The sequence below is a fragment of the Crinia signifera genome, chromosome 5, assembly GCF_055691185.1.
Source record: "Crinia signifera chromosome 5, ASM5569118v1, whole genome shotgun sequence".
Classification (NCBI taxonomy): domain Eukaryota; kingdom Metazoa; phylum Chordata; class Amphibia; order Anura; family Myobatrachidae; genus Crinia; species Crinia signifera.
Window position 1 is genome coordinate 8,504,605 of NC_139221.1, and position 6,167 is coordinate 8,510,771.

Below are 6,167 nucleotides of genomic sequence, written 5' to 3' on the forward strand. Positions count from 1 at the left end.
CCAAATCGAAATGTTTAATAAGTCTGTGATATACAATTGCTAGTGATATTATTGTCTCCGAGTAGATCTATCCAATGTTTTTTACATTTTTGTGACATTGAACCAATGTGTTATGCAAATGAACCTATGGGAAGTCAGGTATAAAAATGGCACCCATAGACCCAAATAGACACCTTGATAAAGCAGTCAGAGCACTGCAAAACGCGTTGGTGACACTATTGTTTGGACCCATATTGCTTCAAGGACTTTCACCTTTCCACCAAGGACTGTCCTACCTGCCAAATCATCTGATCGGATGCCCATCACTCTGGAAGTCTCAAGCCAAAAATCCTTGCTGGACACCTGACCACTCACAGCAGTGGGACTCCCGATCAGGCTAATTCCATCCTTGCCATCGGTTGTAGTCCATAAACACAACTTCAGGATACCATCAAGTGGTCTAAAAAGACTCCCTCATACCCCCTTGGATCAGAGCAGGTTTCATTACCATACAAAACTGGTGACTATAATACTGGGTCCATTCAAATTTATTTTATACCATTTGGTTCATTTTAATGGTTCTTTTAATTTGTTGTTTTTATTGTGTAAAATAAATTTTGTTATATTGTAATATCAGCACTGCTTTACTTTTTATTTATTTAGCTGTTAAATATTAATACTGTATTCCACACAGGATCCAGTATATAAAAAGACCAATATTCGGGGCTCCCCCCAGACTCCCGTACTTACTCCAGTGGGAGATTTTGGATTAAATTTGGAAACCCCCCTCTAAAAATCCTGTGTTTGACACTGGGATTGTAGTGTTTGTATGAGAAGTGTGTGGTGAACCAGTGTCAAAAGACTTTAGACTTAGCAGTGACCAGATAATTCACCACTTTAGTCAGTGCTGTCTCTGTGGAGTGTTTTGAATAAAAGCCTGACTGAAGCAGGTCCAATAAGTTGTGTGAGTTAAGAAAGCGCGTGAGGCGAGAGTAGGCAAGTCTTTGAAGCAGTTTGGAGGTGCATGGAAGTTGAGAGATGGGACGGTAGTTTGAGAGAGCGCTTGGGTCAGAATTGTGTTTTTTCAGAATCGGAGTAATAACTGCTTGTTTGAACAATGAAGGAAAGACACCAGTAGAGAAAGAAAGGTTACAGATATTATTTAAGGTTGGGAGGAGCACAAGAGACAGAGATTTACTTATTTGTGAGGGTATATGGTCAAGAGGAGAGGTAGTAGAGTGGGACACATTATGCCACACACCGCTATGCCCATCACGAATTAATCCTCACACTATGATGTCCATTACGCCACATGTTGTGATGCCCATTATACAATACATTGTGATGCCCATTACATATTATACCACACACCGTAATGGTTATTACTTACAGTATTGTGCCACATAAGTACCACTTACCTACAAGTTAATTGCCTGGGGCTTCATTCTCGATGCCACAGGGGAATAAAATGCTGGTCCTGGACATTGTACAGTCCGAGAACGCCACCCGTGCAAACTCTGGGCTTAATTACTGGACTGTCCAGAATAATCCTGGATGGGTGGTAACCCTACCTGTGCTGGAACTACCGCTCTCCAGCAGGTGATCTGGAGGATAGGTCAACAAGTCGACATTGAAAAAAGGTAGATCTGCACATTTATTTACAGCTTCTTATGTAGCGCAGCAAATTGCTTTGCACTTTACAATAGCTGAACAAACAAGATGTGAGGGGGGACAGTGGATTTAGAGAAGATTGAGTGTTAAAGATGGAGGACTCTCCAGAATCAGTGAAGCAGGTGGATTTAGAAGTTGATCTGGTGGAATTACCTAGAAACCTAAACATGTATACTGTGATTGTTTCCCCTAAAAATTTCCAAACCCAGATTCCCCGGATGGGCCAGAGGTGGGTAAAGGAAAGGGGTGCAGACCCGGTGGGGGGAGGTATGTTCAACTCTAGTGTGGTGGAGGCCTAGAAGTTAGTGATATAGAAAGAAAACGTGGGCAAGGTCCAGCTTTATAATCAACAAGCATGGATCCCCAAGCCGCATGGTGGAGTGATAGTACTTTTTTCCGGTATGATAACCATGCATAAGGTTAGAGAATTACAAGCATGTAGGTTTAGGATTTTAGATGTCAACCTGAGGGGACAGGACCTAAAGCTGAATAACCTATATGGACCTCAGTCACATTGGGATAGGAAAGGTCTTCTCAAGGAGATAAAACCATTTTTTTTTTACTGGCTAAGCATATAGTCTTTGGAGGTAAAAACAATACCGTCAAGTAGGCCAAAGGATGTTCAAGGACAACCCTGGATTTTACTTTTTACTATGTTTAGGCAGGCAGGTCTGGTGGGGGTGGATATTCAACATTTACCAGAAATCTCTGGTTACACCTTTAGTGGTAGTCGTAGGTCTAGGATAGATAGGTTTTGTTAAGTATTTCTCAAAAACTTTGCCTTCAGAGGAAAAAAATTTAGTCGAGTTCTCCGATAACGGTTTTCTTCTCTGTCACTTTGAATGTTTCGCAGAAACCAATCAGAAAGAACTGGGCCTATGGCATTTTTTGAGTTCTGAGCTTCCAAAGTAACAAATAATTATTAGACAATACTTCTGTGACTTATTTGAAACTCAGGAGTCAATTTTGGAGGTGGGTTGTAGTAGATCTGAATGGTGTTAGGTAATGAAAAAAAAGACAACTCTCTGAGCATGAAGATAATGGGGAAATCACCCGAAGGCTCAGATTAAAGAACATCAATATACAGCAACTAGTCTAGGTTCCTTTGTTTGATAAGGAACTTTGGGACATACCAATCACCTGATCCCTACCAGAGCTATAGAAAGTCTGTTGAGATATGACAAGTTAGGGGTCCCTATGACTGACAATGTGTCCTTCCTGAAGAAAAGAGGGGCATTTTTGATGTCATCGGATTTTATTATTCCAGCGTATTATCTGAGCGCCCACTCATCAGAAGAATGAAGGAGATATTTCTGAGGGAAACACCAGGTGTTTATAACATGGATATCTCTTTTGAAGCCATGGGTAGTGATGTGATGGCAGGAGGACAAGAAGGCGATTGTTGGGCTGAATCATGCAGGCCCAGAGGTTTTTTTTTCAGACTAGCGCCTTGTATACGTTTTTAATAAATGCCTGGGGGAGGAAGTTCTTCCTCCTTCTTTGAAGTTATCTTATACGGTTATAGGTGTCCTTCTTGTAATGAGAACTGCCCCCACCCTTCACAATACAGACAGATAAGACTCTGACAAAAGTGTTATCTGTATTTTCTCAACAATTGCTTTCCTCATCTCAGCATGAACGACCGCAGAACCTTCAGGGCTGCCCTTGGTGTCCGGAGGCCATAGAACGGGGCCATGCTGAGGAGGAGGGAATTTCTGATGATCTCTTTTATGGAATTCCTTTTGTATACATCTAAAAAAAACTTTGTTCAGTTTCTGTGTATAAAGTGATTGTGTGTATATTATTTTGTATCACACCATGTGTGGTATAGTTACATTATAAAACCAGTAACAGCTGGTTGTGCTAAGGGTTGGTCTCTGTGTAGGTGGGTCCAGGAACCAGAGAAACTATGGAAACATAGAATGTGACGGCAGATAAGAACCACTTGGCCCATCTAGTCTGCCCCTTTTTTAAACATGTTACCTCAAACCATATTTGATCCTTATTTCTGTGTAAGGATATCAATATGCCTATCCCAAGCATGTTTACATTGTACTACTGTATTTGCCTCTACCACCTCTGATGGGAGGCTATTCCACTTATCTACTACTCTTTCTGTGAAGTAATTCTTACTCACATTTCCCCTGAATCTTCCTCCCTCTAGTTTCAGTGCATGTCCTCGTGTTCTGCTGCTCCTCTTCCTGAGAAGAATATCTCCCACCTGTACCTTCCTCCCTCTAGTGTCAGTGCATGTCCTCATGTTCTGCTGCTCCTCTTCCTGTGACTAATGTCTCCCACCTGTACCTTCCTCCCCCTAGTGTCAGTACATGTCCTCGTGTTCTGCTGCTCCTCTTCCTGTGACTAATGTCTCCCCACCTGTACCTTCCTCCCTCTAGTGTCAGTGCATGTCCTCGTGTTCTGCTGCTCCTCTTCCTGTGAAGAATGTCTCCCACCTGTACCTTACTCCCTCTAGTGTCAGTGCATGTCCTCGTGTTCTGCTGCTCCTCTTCCTGTGAAGAATGTCTCCCACCTGTACCTTGTTATAACCCTTGATATATGTGAAAGTTTCTATCATGTCCCCCCTTTCCCTTCTCTGCTCTAAACTATACATATTAAGATATTTTAGTCTTTCCCGGTACGTTTTGTGATGTAGGCCATGCACCATTTTAGTTGCCCTTCTTTGTACAGTCTCTAATGTATTTATATCCTTCTGGAGATATGGGGCGGTATTCAATGAGCCAGAATCGCCAAGTTTTATGGCGATTCTGTGTTTTTTTCATGTGTGCCGGCGATTTTATGAGCTGTATAAGCGAATCACCCTATTCAATGACCTATAATCGCCGTTGAGGACCGGTGAATGAAGCACCAATCGCCAAATGTAATTCTCTAAAAATCGCCGTTTTTAGTCTATAGGATTTTGCATGGGGAATCGACGGTAGTCGAGGGGAATCGCCAAAAGTGTATTCAATGTGAAGTTGGCGATTCCTTTTTCTTGTTACATATCGCCGTTCCTCACCGAGTGTCCCTCGTCATTTTTTTCTGGTGAACTTTGATAGGAACATGTCAAATAATTGGTTTTAAGTGTTCTATTTAACTGTGCAAGTGTAATGTATTATTATTTGCTGCCCTAGTGTGATGTCATGGTCGTAGAAGTGCTATACAAATATATATTTAATTTCTTCAGGTATTTTTTTTTTCTCCCACAAAGCACTGTTCTTACCCATGGTGCACCTCACTTACCCATGATTCTCCTCCCCACCTCACTCCTTCGTTTGCCCTTTGAGCAGATTACCCAGCGTTTGCCGTATGCTGTATGGGAAGCGTTTGTCCAGGGTAATTTGCTTTTTTCTTGCATTTCTCTGCATTTTTTTAAACAACTGACTACATTAATGCGGCTGTATAGGGAAACGCCGGTATGGCTGAGAATCGCCGTTAGGGCCGGCGATTCTCAGCCACGTTGAATAGGGTGACTTGGCGACTCCCCACGAATCCCCATGCATGGCGATTCACAGCTAAAAACCGGCGATTGGCAGGCGAATGTTAAATCTGGATCACTGTGACCAACGATTCTGGCTCATTGAATACCGCCCATGGCCTCCAGAACTGAACACAATACTCTAGGTGAGGTCGTACCAATGACCTATACAGTAGCATTATTACTGCTTTCTTTCTACTGCTGATACCTCTCCCTATGCAACCAAGCATCTGACTTGCCTTCTTCATTGCTTTGTTACATTGCCTACCTGCCTTTAAGTCCCCTGAAATAGTGACACCTAGATCCCTCTCTTCCTCAGTAGTTTCCATTATAGTGCCATTTATACTATATTTAGTCTTTGGATTTCTGAGACCCAAGTGCATGATTTTGCATTTTTTGGCATTAAACTGTAGTTGCCATTCTCTTGACCATTTCTCTAATCTACCTAGATCATCAATCATTTGTTTTACCACTCCCGGTGTGTCTATCCTGTTGCATACCTTTGTGTCATCTGCAAAAAGGCACATTTTACCCTCAATTCCATTTGCAATATCACCAATAAAGATATTAAAAAGCACTGGTCCAAGTACAGATCCCTGGGGTACTCCACTTGTAACCTTTCCCTTCTTTGACTGTACTCAGTTTACTACAACTCTCTGTTTTCTGTCCTGCAACCATGCTCTTATCCATTCAACTATCTTAGAATCCAATCCCAAGCTTTCAAGTTTATTTAACAGTCTGCGATGTGGGACAGTGTCAAAAGCCTTACTAAAATCTAGATAAGCTACATCTACAGCCCCACCTTGATCTATTACTTTAGTCACCCAGTCAAAAAAGTCAATAAGATTTGTTTGACATGATCTTCCCCCAGTAAACCCATGCTGTTTTGGATCCTGTAAATTGCTGGTTTTGAGATATTCTACAACTCTTTGTTTTAAGAGTGTTTCCATCAATTTCCCTGGTACTGATGTTAGGCTCACTGGTCGATAGTTGCTTACCTCTTCATTGCTTCCACTTTTGTGCAGTGGGACTACATTCACTG